The 14,215-nt window shown below is 37.2% G+C and overlaps 1 protein-coding gene across 1 annotated transcript in view; it reads right to left on the bottom strand.

The window, feature by feature from the left end:
• Window positions 1-14,215, bottom strand: part of TRHDE (thyrotropin releasing hormone degrading enzyme) — a 202,624-nt gene that overhangs the window by 148,922 nt on the left and 39,487 nt on the right. The gene's annotated exons all lie outside the window — the stretch shown is intronic.

Raw genomic sequence — 14,215 nt, 5'->3', positions numbered from 1 at the left:
AAATCTTACTATGCTGCTAAAATCCATCACATTTCATTACATGCAATTTTTAAACCTGAAGTAAATCTCAGAGGGTAGTTTTAAGCAATCAGGTACAGGATTCAGCTTCAGCTGCTTGCTAACTGAGTCTGGAAAACACAGTACACCACCGAGGCATGTGATGTACAAATAAGAAAACAGTTTGACTCAAAGGCCACTGCCATCAAAAATGGCACACACAGAAAGACCAGAAAAGGATAACAAAGGCAATTAGCACTATAATAATGATACTCAGCACTCAGTCTACACAGTCAATCCTCCCCAAGACAGCAAAAATGAGAAAATATTATTATTAGATTTTGAAGTAAAACTCAATGATCAGCATAAAGAAAAGTGTAAGCCAAAGGTTCTAATATTTCTTTATTATAAAATCCAATGTGTGCATCTGCTCTTCCATTTTTCACTAAGTCTGCTAAGACAAGAAAGAAAAAAAGTTGCACCAATGAAGATTCTAATATGGATTATACCAAAAATGCAACTTATTCATGCTGAAAGAAATGCAACATGGTCTATGCTTTTGAGAATGTGTCCCCTCTAAGAGATTTGTGAGAGGATGAAGATGCCTTTCCTTTACTGAGGTATTTCACACACACCTCTAGACAAGTGTCAGTCATTGGAAAAGAAGGAACTGTATATGAGATTAATGCACTCATACAATTTCTCCATCAGAGCATGAGACAGAGAGCTACTGACAAAAAAATCATAAACATGTATTGAGAGAACAACACCAACAAATGGAAATTTACTACCTTTCTACAACACATGTTTCACTAGTATGCTTAGTTTAGGAAGAACAAGTTGCTAGAATATTAGGATAAAGGAAAGATGTCTTACTGAAGAGACCCCATCTGCATGTGAATGTTTTTCTAAATCCAGTTCTATACAGATCTGCATAACAAATGAGGCTTTAGCAACTTGAAGAAAGGCATTATCCCTTGCAGGTGATGATAGATGGATAAAGACATTCAAAAAAGCTTTTAAATATACCTGAGTGGTTCTGCATTTTAATACCATGAACCAATCAGAATTTTCCATCTTCACACAAAGATGGAATAACACTGTGCCACCTCGACTTGCTCATAATCCCTAGGTCAAAATGCCTTGATCCTGGATGTGCAGGGAAGGCAAAATCCCAGCTGGGAGTTTTAAAATGAGTTTCAGTGAAGCTCACCAGTCTCACAGATCAAAGAATATGCTGTCAAAAGACTAGTTCTGCATGGAATTACCTTCCAAAATATAAAACAGCTTGCTTGTCAAGTCAAAAGTTTTGATATGAAGAAAGACATTTATATTATCTCTCGTCTTATTACCTCTCTATAGGAGCCCCATTCCTAAATGTGAATATTGAAGGGAAATTTTACAGCTTCTCTGTCTGTCAACTTTTACTTATAGACCACTTGAATAATGGAAATAAGCTGCTAGTGGTAGAGTATAAGACAGTTCTTTATCTCTAGGTGGGTTGACTCTGCCACCTTTATGTTGCTGACAGACATCAGGGGCTTTCTGATGCTGAGGTCCCTGATTTTGATAACCCACACAACATACACTAGAATGTTACAAGCTACTTTGGAATTACACTTAGCTTTATGCTGCTGTACCATCTGTGACTATAATCTTCCAGGGTTACAGATTCATGCATACTGGCAGCAGACCTGACTCAAGAAGTTCTGGATAGCCCAGCCAGCAGCAGCTTCTCAGCACTGCAGCTGAACTGTGGGACCAGCCAGAAAAACAGTTCTCTAGAAAGAGCTGGTTAAAAATAATCCCCAAAAAATCAAAGGGAAGAAAACTACTTTACACCACTGAAGTTAATGTCTTATAAAACTGCATGTAGGACAGTCTGCTTGCCTGATCCTTCTTGAGTCTGATGAAAAAGAACTGCAGTGATGATTTCTAAGTGGAGGAGGCAACTGAAAAGAGGTCAGGAGACTTCTGAAATGAGGGACAACTAGTTCACAACCAGTAAACAGGACCCAGCTTCTCCATGGAACCCACAAGACAAAAGCCTGAAAACTGCCACAATGTCAAGCCCAAGCAGCAGCCAAGCACCACAGAGTAGCTCACTCCCCCACCAGTGATATCGGGGAGAGAATCAGAAAAATAAAAGCTGGAAAACTTGTGTGTTTAGATAAAGACACTTTAATAGGGAAAACAGGCGCTGTGCACACAAGCAAAGCACAACAAGGAATGAACTCATCACTTCCCATGGGCAGGGAGGTGTCCAGCCATCTCCAGGACAGCCCCATCAGGACCTGGGATGACAAACACCCTCACTCCACACATCACTCCCTTGCTCCTGCTTTCCCCCACTTGATACACTGAGCATGATGTCAGATGATCTGGAATGCCTCTTTGCCCAGTTTGGGTGACATGTTCTGGCTGTGTCTCCTCCCAACCTCCGAGGCATCCCCAGCTCCCTCACCAGTGTGGCAGCATGAAAAGCAGCAAAGGCCTTGGCCCGGTGTAAGCCCTGCCCAGCAATCACACAAACATCTCTGTGTTCTGAACCCTGTGTTCAGCACAAATCCAAAACACAGCCCCACATCAGCCACCAAAAGAAAATTAACTCTACGCCAACAAAAACCAGCATGTCCAATCTTCTCATTATCCACATTTCCAAAGTCATTACATGCTTGTAAGACTGTCTGTTCCCAGATTCCTTATCCCATGTGCACATTCCTTGGTTCCATGATCAGACTTACACCTCTTACATATGACAGCAGAAAGGTAGGAACTATAATCTGGGAGAGTCTCCATAAAAGTCTGGCATCTGCTGACTGAAATTTTATCTACAGATGTGTTCTCACAGTCTTTATAGGCCTACCATTGTAAAGTACAGCCAGGATATATGGTTGGACAGACAGATTAATATTAAAGGAACATCCAAAGACAAGTATATGTAAAATTTCAAGAGGTTAGAACTACTTGTAGGAAGATTTGTTTTTAATGTTTAAAATTACATTTTACTCACTTGTAATGTAATTTTTTTTTTTGCACTTCACTATTGAAACATTAAATTATCCTTCAGCTGTGTACTCAGATTTGACCATTTTATACTCCACATCAAAGCTGTCACACCGCGGTTGTATTTTGATTGCAAAGAGCAAGTTTTTTTTTTGTTTTTTTTTCAAGTAACAGACTGACAAAGATAAAACAGTGAATTTTTCTGGGCTGGACTTCTATCCAGCTGCCCCCAAATACAATAAAAGTATTACAAAAAGCTGTCTGTTCACTATTACTCTGAATGACTTAGAGCAATTTCAAATATCCTTCAGTATCACTTGTCAACATTCTTTCTTTGGCAGGTTTTATTAAGAGTTACATAAGATCACTGTGTTATCAGTCATAACTCGTACAATTCAGAGACCCTTTTAATCACTTGGAAACTGCTGTAGGTTTCTACAGAAAATCCTGGAGATATGGCATGAGGCATAAAACTGCATTTCTAATGCATCCATTTGATACTGAGTAACAGCCAAATAAACAGCCAGTAAAATTAAATTCTCTATGATTACCTTAAAAGAGGAAGCAAAGCTTAAAACACTTCAAGAATATGGAGAAAAGATGCCTTGGAATCAATTTTTACATTACTAGTGAAAAGACATATAATGCATTTTTCTATGTATCTAAGTTAGGGCTGACAGTTTTGTGAAGCTTTATATATTTCCACACCTGAGAATTAGCACCCTAGGAAGAACACCTCTCAGACCAACCTTAAAGCAGGAAAGATTGTAGTCACTTGTATGTCCACCTGTCTCAATGCATATTCAAATTCTATCTCGCAGATAGAATTTATATTATTATATAAATTATATCATTAGAAAAATTATATCTCTATCTCTGAACATTTTATACACATCTGACCAGCAAAACATCATCTGCCTGCCCTCACTCTTTGGCTTTCAGCTGAGCATCTATATAGGACAACAGAACTGTGGTGTGGAAAAATCTCACATAATTTCTTATGAGGAATTCCACATAATTTCTTATGAGGAATTCAACCACTGACCTCTGTTACTGTTTGGGAGTCACATCATAAAGAGTCATGCATTAAGTTTTGTCAAATTACCTGTGCTTTTGCAACATGACTTCAAAAGGAAACCTAGTGTCATAGTGGTGGTGACAGACCAAAGCCCCTGATAAATAAAAAACCTATCAGGACCTCTTTTGACATGATCCATTCCACTGGTTTCCTCTTGATGCAGAGCTCAGGATCAATTACAAAGACACAAACTCAAGCACTATTTGGAAAAAGTTTCTAAAGATTTATCTAAGCCTCCCAGAGAGACAGCAATAGCTGCAGAAACTTCCAACAAGAGTCTCCAAAGTACACACCTAAGTTCTTGTGTGCACTTGTCCCTTCCCTCCCACTCCCACCCACTTCAGGATTGAACTGGCCAGTACTTACAAAAGCAGAACAACGTGTAGCAGTGCTAAACACTCCAAGAAGAAAAATCAACTGGATTTTTTTAGACTACAATGTTGCCCAAGTTTAATTTCGGTAAGCAGTAGCATATGACAAGGAACATATTTTTTAGTTGAACAGTGGGAGTTGTTTTAGCTTAATACACTTCCTGAAGTGTGCTATCACTATGACAAATATGCATCTTCACAAGGACAGCTTTGTTAGAAGTGTTACTGATAAGAATCAGAGAGAGCGACAGAAATCACAGTCTTCACAGAGCTGATCCTGAATCTGGAAATGTTATGGTTTAAATACATAAGCAGATGGCAAATAAATAAATTAGAATAAAAGGAGAATTCACATACAACAAGAGAGAACAGAGAAAGCAAGTTTAGCAGTACCTACCAAAGATCTCCACCAAATTTTAATTTAGTGATTCTTTCAATGTCCATATACCATTTTAAGAAGCTTGCTAGCACCCAGGAAGCAAGGTGGGGCAAGGGGAAAACGCACAATGGTAATTCACTTGTTTAATTTAAAGTTGTTCAGCCATCTTAATATTTTCATTGTTACACTGAAAATCATGGGTTTCCATAATGTAAAAATTAAGTTGCTTCAGGCATGGAACTGCAAAAGTAGCATAATTCATTGTGTTAGGATATTTTTCAGTTACAATATCCTTAGCAAAAGCAATAAAAGGTGAGCACATATATCCCTTTGAATTTCAGTAGCTTACAGAAACTAGCTAGTACAGGTGGAAGGTTTATAACTAAGCCAGCAGAATCTAGCCAGCAGCAATAGGTTTATTCAGCTCAGTAGCTATACACTTTCTTACATCTTTTGTATGAACTGAAACCTCTGCCCTACTTAAATCCCACTTTAATGTGTTACAATCTTTTCAAGACACTGTAATAATCTCTTGAAAGAAACTTTGTGTGCTCTGTGCTGATACATGAAAATGTATCTATCTTCTTTACATCTGTATCTATAGGGTTTTTTTACAGTTCATAAATAAGATGTGAAAGCTCATTTTCAAACATCTACATAAAGATTTTTAGCTGTGTCTAATACTCAGGATATTTGGAGTAAGTGGTAACTTTTTTCCAACTCTCACTGCATCAGTGATGCATACCTTTTAGATTTAGTAGGAAGAACATTAATTATATTATTTTGAGTTACTCTGTCTGTGTGTGCGTGTACTTCCCTCATCTATTTTCTTTATGGCACAAGGTTCATAGTGAAGAAGAATGCTCTTAGTAGGGAAAATTACAGAGTTTTCATGATGTTGGCATTTCATTATGTCTGAATGGATAACATTTTAGAATACATCGATTCTTATTTCAAAACAAACAAAAGAAAATAAGCAAAGCCAAATACAAATCAGTTTCAGTGAGGCAGTGGGCAAAGTGCTTCATCATCAGTTTTGCCTAGTGAAATTTCTGTTTCTCAATGTAATATATTTGCTGCCCTCAAATCAGCATCTAATGGAAAGTGAACTTTGTCACAATACCATCTGCAGAGCATAACGAACTACCCCAAAGAAGCACAATCCTAAAACTGAAAACATGGAGAGTTAACAGGAACACTTCTTCAGTGCTGCAGGGGAAAAAAAAAAGAAAACAAAAAACCAAAACCGATTGTTCTTCTTCTCGCTCACTTTTAGCAATGATACTGATATGAAAAATAAATAAATTCACACACTCCTAAGGTCTCCTAAGGTAATTCACACCTCCTAAAGGTCCTAATAGCCAGCCTGAAACTGATGGCAGGACTTTTGAAATTGCTGTGAAAAAAAATTGCTACCTATGCAAAAGGAACAACACAACACAAGTATTGTTAAAATCTTCTTTTAGTCTTTCTGCATGGAAGTTTTCATCTCAGCCATTCAGAGACTTTGAATAAGTGACAGAAGGTACAGATTAGCTCTGAAATTAAACATCCTTAATCAGTTTGCTAACTCCTCAAACAGCAGGCTTACCCCCTAAAGGAAGGCAGGCAAGGAGTTATGCAAACCCCAACAACTCTAAGTGCCTCCTGTGAGCGAGAGATGCAGGACAAATATCTTTTAAGGCTTTCTTGCCTGTCTTGACCAAGGAAATAGGATATAATACAACTTTCAGGCTAAATAAAATTGTGCTTCTGAAACACAACTCTGAACAGACTTCTGAAAAAAGACATTATCATAACATTACCTCTTCCAGGGCTGGAGATCCAATACAGTAACCACAGGGTTCAGCAAGCAAAACACTAGGGCTAAAACTGGTACAGAACACATTTTCAGACAGGAATGGAAAAACAGATTCCATTGTATTGATTTTTATTTCCTCTTAGACTCATTTGAACTTGTTTCTGAGTCCGGCCAGACACTGAGCTGTCTTCACTTTTCAAATCAAATGTGGGAGGCCAAAAACCACAATCCTGAATGAGAAGAAAATACTAGTGGAGGTTATTGCTGCTGTTGCTACTGAAGTATGTAAAACTACCTGTCTCAATCAATTCACACTAAAAATTCTTAAAAAAATAATGGAATTGACCTGTACTCAAACTGCACATGTTAAACAAAAAGTCTGAGTGAACTGTGTCAGTGTTTGATGTGGACAGTCCTATAATCTGCCTTTTTGGTTTTTTTTTCTCACCAGCGCAACACTTTGATTTTGCTGAGTTTCACTCTTCAGGACATCTTCTACTTCACATGCTAAGACAGAAAAACAGGAGTCACCATAGTATCCTTGTTCACCCTCCTTCCATTTGAAACTGCAAGGTTAAATGAAAACCAGAACCTTAATGAATTGAACTTGAAATCATTTCAAGTTTGTCATATGACTATGAATCAAAATTACACATAAGCAAGTCAGCTGTAAACTTTCATATTTACTAAAATACTCTCATTATGAACACATTAGTCCATTACATACTATTCCATTAGCTCTGTTTGTAAATATACAGTTCTCTTGAAGGTGCTGTTTAAATAATGCCCAGTATATAAGACTGCATAGGGGGACTACATGTTTCAGTAAGTCAACAACAGCCATTTCCTTTTCCACCCCAGGACAACATACTTGAGTAGATTGTGTAACACTTCCATCTTATTTAGAAATAGATGGTGTCAGGTTTCTACCTCAATTTTGAGAGAAAAGGCCATTACTTTCTCCTCGGTATTCTAATTGATGTAGATCAACAGCATTACCTACTTCATTCAAACTAAATGCTATAGGTACAATTTTCAAAAGAAAAAAAAATCATGGTTTAGCAGATTCTACTGCAATCCAATCTTCCTGAACACTGCCCAAGGATTCACACATCCCTTTTCTTGAGCACCATCTAAATCTACCACAGTATCCTCAGTGATATAATTTATCTTTTATCCAAACCCTTTTGTATTTGTTTTCCTGCCACGTAGCTCTGAGCTTTGCATGGCAACTTTCATAGTGTCACACCATGCACAGTATCCTAATGACATATAGACCCTGTCCTATAATAAAAACTACCATTCATAATGCCTATACAAACATGAAGTTCATTGTGGACCAAAGACCTAAGTTTTTCCTTTAAACTAAGCTGTACTCCTTTAAACTAAAGCTACAGTTACTGGTATAAAAGATCTCAACTACTGGTCAGTCTCTGATGAACCCTCTTGACTCTCCAACAGGTTATTAAAATTTTTCTGTAGCCTCTCTTAAAAATAAAATTAGTTCAAGAGCTGGACATGGTCAATCAGGTATGAGAGCTCTGCTCAGGCAAGTGAAAGGAACTATAATGAAAACTACTCCAGTCACAGCTATGTAAAAAGCATTTTGGATTCATGTGCTTTTTAGGCATTTAACCATCTCATACCAGGTAGAAGTTTAAACAGTTTTCTGGTGATTCCCATAATTTCTATGGGGTTTCTGTGTGTCCAAGATCTTACTCCATTTCATAAATCCTACAGAAGTATTCACTTCATCTTTTATCAATCTAAAAATCAGAGATCAAATTTAAACTATCCAGATTAGCCTCCTCTCTGTGTAGCCAAAAGAGATACCTTTACTGGTACCTTCTCAGCCAAAATTTTCCTAACTCACCATAAAATGTATCATTTTCTGAAGGCATCTGTGTTTTTCACAAGGTAGAGAACTAAGAATAGACACTGCTGAAATTCAGTGCACCCACTTCTTCACTGGTACTAACTGTTCAAATTACACATACTGAAGAGTAGCTTGGGAAAAATCTATTTACATTCAGATGAAGGATTCTCCTGGCTCAAAAACAGCCCTGACATTTCCAGGGAATCTCCCACAATCCCACATGCTATTACCCTCTCATAATAGCATCACTCTCAGGTGTTGTTTTTTTTCTTTTTTTCTCTTTTTTTTTGATTACTCATTTAAAAACCAAGCTGATTTAGCCAAGTAGCCAGTGGGGACACTGTCAGACTGAGTCACCTTCTTTTTACTCTGGGATGACTGAATTGCTACTGGCAATAATACTCCTGGACACTTTCCTTATCTGAGAGGTATGGCTTCTATTCGTGTCACAGTTAAGAGGGAAGGGAAACCACAACATAATGAAAACATTCCATTCAGGACAGGATTATTTCCACCAGGGCCCATTCATCTTTATTCTATATAAGGCTACTTTATTCCTATATGTAACTTTTCCCATCTCTTGCAAACAGTATCACACTTGCTACACTAATGCAACAGAGAGAGATCAGGTACCCCTTAACAAACTTCCAAACCTGTTCGAATGCCCATTGTGAGCCATATTAAACTCACTAATGGAAATAATTAGTTTATCATTTGAAATAGTTTAGAGCAATATAGTAAGTTGTAAGTGATGACTATTTTTTCCCTTCTTTGTTAACATTATACTATGGATTGATTTCCTACGTGGTTTGTTTCAGTTTAGTAATTCACAGTTCCTCTTCTATATCAGTGCATTGTTCTGAGAAAACACATTGCTTTTCCCTATGGCTGGAGCTGAAATTTTTCACCCTGGTGTCCTGACCAGTTTCTGTTTTGAAGTGCTCACAGCTGAGAAATTTAAAAAAGGGGGGGGGGGAATAAAAAAGCCCTCACATGCCAAAACCACACCCCAAAGGGACTAAGTGACACAGTTTCTCTGTGTAGGAATGATCTGTATTGACAAATAGTCCTCCATGTGCAGAAGCATTATGCTTTCTTCAAGTAGTTGGTCGAAGAAAATAGCAGGCTTCAACTGTGATGCCTAAACATGGGTGATAGCCCTAACTGATATTTTCAAAGCTATTAAAAGGCAATAAATCCATGTTAAACTGTCAGGTATGGGCCAGTCATGGCCCAATAGAATTTCATCTGAAAGCCAGCAGGACATTAGCTAAGAGCTTTCACGATACCCCATGGCATTTAACAGTACCAGTTAACTCTGTTTGGGCACATGAATCAAGTTTTTAGTGCCTGCTATACTAATTAATGCTTTAATTTTATAGACAGAGAAGAAAAAACAAGCTATCATACTTGGTGTTGTACAATAATTCCAGTTCAGAGCTGGTCAGGCAGCAGGAAGCCTTGCCTTGCTAGACAGAAAGCATGAGGGTATAATTGTGAAACATTTAGCATAACTTTAGCAGAGAATGCAGGTAACAACGTAGAGGTTCACCCTACAAAGAGCAGCAGAGACAGAAGGAAGGACGAACAAAGGGAAAGAAAGCAGTAGCACAAGAAGTGCTGATGAAGATGATGGAAGATCATCTTCATCATCATCAAGTAGGGCAGAAGGCAACATTGCAATGAATAGGTCAGGAGCATGTCCAAGAGTCAAGCTAATAGTACTTAAGCACTTAAATCAAAAGGAACAGTTAATCACTAGCGCTCCCAGCAAGTCAGCTGGCTAACATAACAACATCTCAACACATTTTCTCTGGCCTGCAATGACTCACACTGCATGAGGCAGCAGCAGTTCTCTCTCACCAAAATGTTCACTGTCAACCATCAGGGAATGGAACAGAGGTACATGAGTTTCTCTTTAAAATCAGAACGGAAACATTCCCCTGCTGAACTTCTTCATTCTAATGCCTGAGTTATTTTCTATCTCATAAGAAAGAGTTTAAATTCTTCAGTGACATACTTTAAAAACTGAATCCTCCCAAAATACTGCATGAGCAAATGTTAATGGTCAAATCTAGTCTTCCATTGTGCAGCATGTTCACTAAATCCCTTTGAAAATCATCTTCTGAGACCTTGCATTCACAATATCAAAGTGTTTTATGCAGCATAATGAAAAAAACCATAAAATTTTTGTATGAAGTACGTAATTAGTACCTCAACTACAACTCTAAAGGAAAAAAATCCCACTAAACAATAACCACATAAAATATATCAGATGGAACTACCAAGTTTACTATACAGCAAATCTAGAGAAAAATACTTTCAGAAGTCAGAAAATATATTTCACTTAGGGGTGTTGGTGGAGGAGAGGCTGGACAGGAGCCAATCTGGGCTGTATCAAAAGCAGTGTGACCAGTGGGGTGAGGGAGGGGGGGAAGGGGATTCTGTCTCTCTACTCCACGCTCATGTGACCCCTCATGAAGTGGAGTCTCGGTTGGAAAAATCAGTCAGCCCCTCCACCTCAAACCATTTACAACTAAAGAATCACAGCTGTCCACATAGCAAGAGGGCTTGATTATATTTTCATTCCCCATAGTGTGACTCTGACCTTTGAAACCTCTCTTTTAAGGTGGTTTTTCTGTTTGTTTGGGTTTTTTTTTTTTTCTTTTTAAATTTCTAAGCTCTGTGCACTTCAAAACATTAACTGGTCAGGGCTTCAGGGGGAAAAATTCAAGACCTCTCCAGTCTAAAGACCCTCATAAGGAAAAGCTCTATGCATACAAAGCAGTTTTTCGTGCAATGCAAACAGGATTAAAAACAACTATGTCACATAAATACAGAAATATTTTGTATTCACTAGTCATAAGAATATAATTAAAAATCCTTCTGCATATCTTTTTAGATCAAATAAAATTCCATAGTTTAGCCTGCACCACGTTAACCAATGTTTACAATGATAGTATTATAGTCTTGGGAAAATCTAGGTTTTGTTTAAAAGACACGATTTATTTTTCATAAATGAAATTCATATACAAATTATTGGTTTAAAACCTTACACAAGCACCTTCCAGTTCAGAGTATGAACTGGAGAATAGAAAAAAAAGCTACATGCTATGTAGAACTTTTAACTGCGGAAATTGTTAATTCCAGTCAGAGAAATTCCCAATTCATATTCATTACCAGAATTCATATCAATGGGAAAACAAATCTACTTCTCCAGTGCATTCAGAAGGCAGTACAGATCATATAGGATGTAAAAAACCTTAGCCACAGCCATCTGATTGCATGCAAGCACAGGAAAAAACCCTGGTCACCACCAGTGAGGTATTCAAGAGCAACAGGAGGAATTGGTTCCTGTAGAGAACACGGGCTGATGTATTACAAACTCAAGTAAGGAGCACTAGTTTCAAATGCCTTGGAAATGGACCCCAATGACTCAGAAGAGAAAAAATGAAGAGAGACCTTCCTGATACATCTAAAGAGCCTAAATGTCCTCAGATACTCCTACCATATAGAGAGCTCAAATGGATGACCACACAGATGACAAAGTGCTTTGTGGGTGGCAGGTCCCTTGTCCAGGGAGAACCACCTGTAGTTCCAACTCTAAAACACAGACAGCCCCACAGACAGCACCGACACCAAAAATGTATCACCCAATAGCCAGTACAGCACCTCCGTAGTCAACTGGTCAGTATTTCAACAAAATTATTTTGTAAATATAAACTGCACTTTCAACAAAAATAATTACATTTGGTTAAGTTTCTTCTTGTTAGAACTGAAAGTACGTGAAACATTTTTTTTAAATCTGTTTGAAACAGAACATTTTCCATAAAATTGTTGACATTAAAAAGCTTTCCAAAGTACATTCCTCATTTTTCACTCCCACTTTCACATTTAGAAGTGAAATTAAAGACTTCTGAAATGCCCTGCTGAAGAAAACATGCTCATTTTTCTTAAAACCATAATAAAGTACTCAATCCTTTGCAGTGCTGACAGCAGTAAATCAGATGAGTCCTAAGCTTTTGGAGAGCCCAGGCGCATTTTTAGTATCAACACATCTACCTGATGCACATGCTTTTTCCATTGCTGTCATTAATGCTCTTTTGTCTTTTCAGTTGGGAAATTCTTCAATACTACTGCAAAATCCCTATCATAGACAGATGACATTATTATCATTTTTAGTCCTTCTATTCACCCATCAGACTACTGTCCCTAATTTCTAAACTTTGATTTTTTTTTTACAAGTTTAAAGCAAAAATAAAAATTCAGCATTTTTTCAGGTTAAAGACACCAGTGCATTCTTAAACATAGTAATCAGTGTTTGGTTGAACTGGAACAAATATACCTGTATTAATATGCAAATAAAATTCTTAAAAATATTTACATCACTGAGTTAAGAAATTTTTCTTCCTATATTTACATTAAATAAATTCAACCTTACTATATTATAAAAAATTATTCTCTATAGTAATTATTTTCTTGTACCACTACTGAATGGCTAAAGTCTTCGCATAATATTTCCTATTAACAATTTTACTGCAAATATTTGATGAAAAAATACAACTTTACATGTGACTGTTCTTCCTGTTCTGTTCCAAAAAGATCCAAACTGGAATATATTCACTTACAATTAGATATTTTTAAAAGATATGCCACAGCACAATGACAATGGATATAGCATGTTGGTTTTGAAGACCATATGCTACGGTTCCGAAAGATACTCCGAAGCAGATACAGTTACTAGCACTGCTGCCAGCTGGCATTCTCAATAAACTACCTGAAGTAATGATGTTTGGATGTTTAGATGACCTTTAAGATCCCTTCCAACCAAAACCATTCTATGTTCATCTTTTCTATTCAACAAGTTCTTGATTATATTTTCTCCCTCTGAATTTATGCCCCCTGTAAGCCTAGTATATCCTTTACAAAGCTTTGTTAATATGTTTGAAGACATAAATGAAAGTATACACAGAAAATTTGTGTATATCTAAATAGGCCTTATGCCTGTAACCTGTTATTAAAAGACACCAAGAAATAAATGCCACAACATACTTAGAAAAATATTCATCAATACCCTCATCTAGAAACATCAATTACATTATCTATCTCCTACACCATTAGCTGTAAGTCCAATAAACCTACTCAGCAGGTAAGGGATTTAATGAAATAAACCCTGACTTCCTGGGAGGATCACCTGTGGTTCCAGCTCTAATACTTCTGATCAAATACATGCTCTCTTCCTGCTGCTGAGCAACAGGCTCTTCTGAATCTTTATCAAACATGCTCCAAAGGAGGGAGGGTGTAATACTGTGGAAAGTATTTAAACGAGTAGGAGACCAACTGATTGTGGTGAAAGGGAGGATGAGAATAAGCTATATTTTAAAAATAATATAAATTTATGGGGTTTACATTTAAAAGATCACAGTAAAACAAAATCACAGCACTTTTTTCAACAAACAACAAGACAATAAGCTTCTCTACTAATCATTATTAATGAGCCATATAAGCCATAGAATCAAAAAAGAAAAAAAACAGGCCCACAGTCTTGCACTGCTACAGGTTGCCAGTTTCCACAAATATTTTCACTTCTGTTCCCCATTTAAGGCTAAGGCACCAAGGTACAAGTATTACAGAACAAACATCTTCCAGTGGCTATCTCAGAGGAGTAAGGACCAAAACTGACAACATCAAAAAAAACAAAGAAAAA

Source organism: Melozone crissalis, unplaced genomic scaffold (genome assembly GCF_028551555.1).
Source record: "Melozone crissalis strain CALT ecotype California unplaced genomic scaffold, PUWL_Pcris_2 ptg000004l_1, whole genome shotgun sequence".
NCBI lineage: Eukaryota > Metazoa > Chordata > Aves > Passeriformes > Passerellidae > Melozone > Melozone crissalis.
The sequence above is the reverse complement of the archived record's forward strand: the minus strand, read 5'-3'. Positions and strand labels throughout refer to the sequence as shown.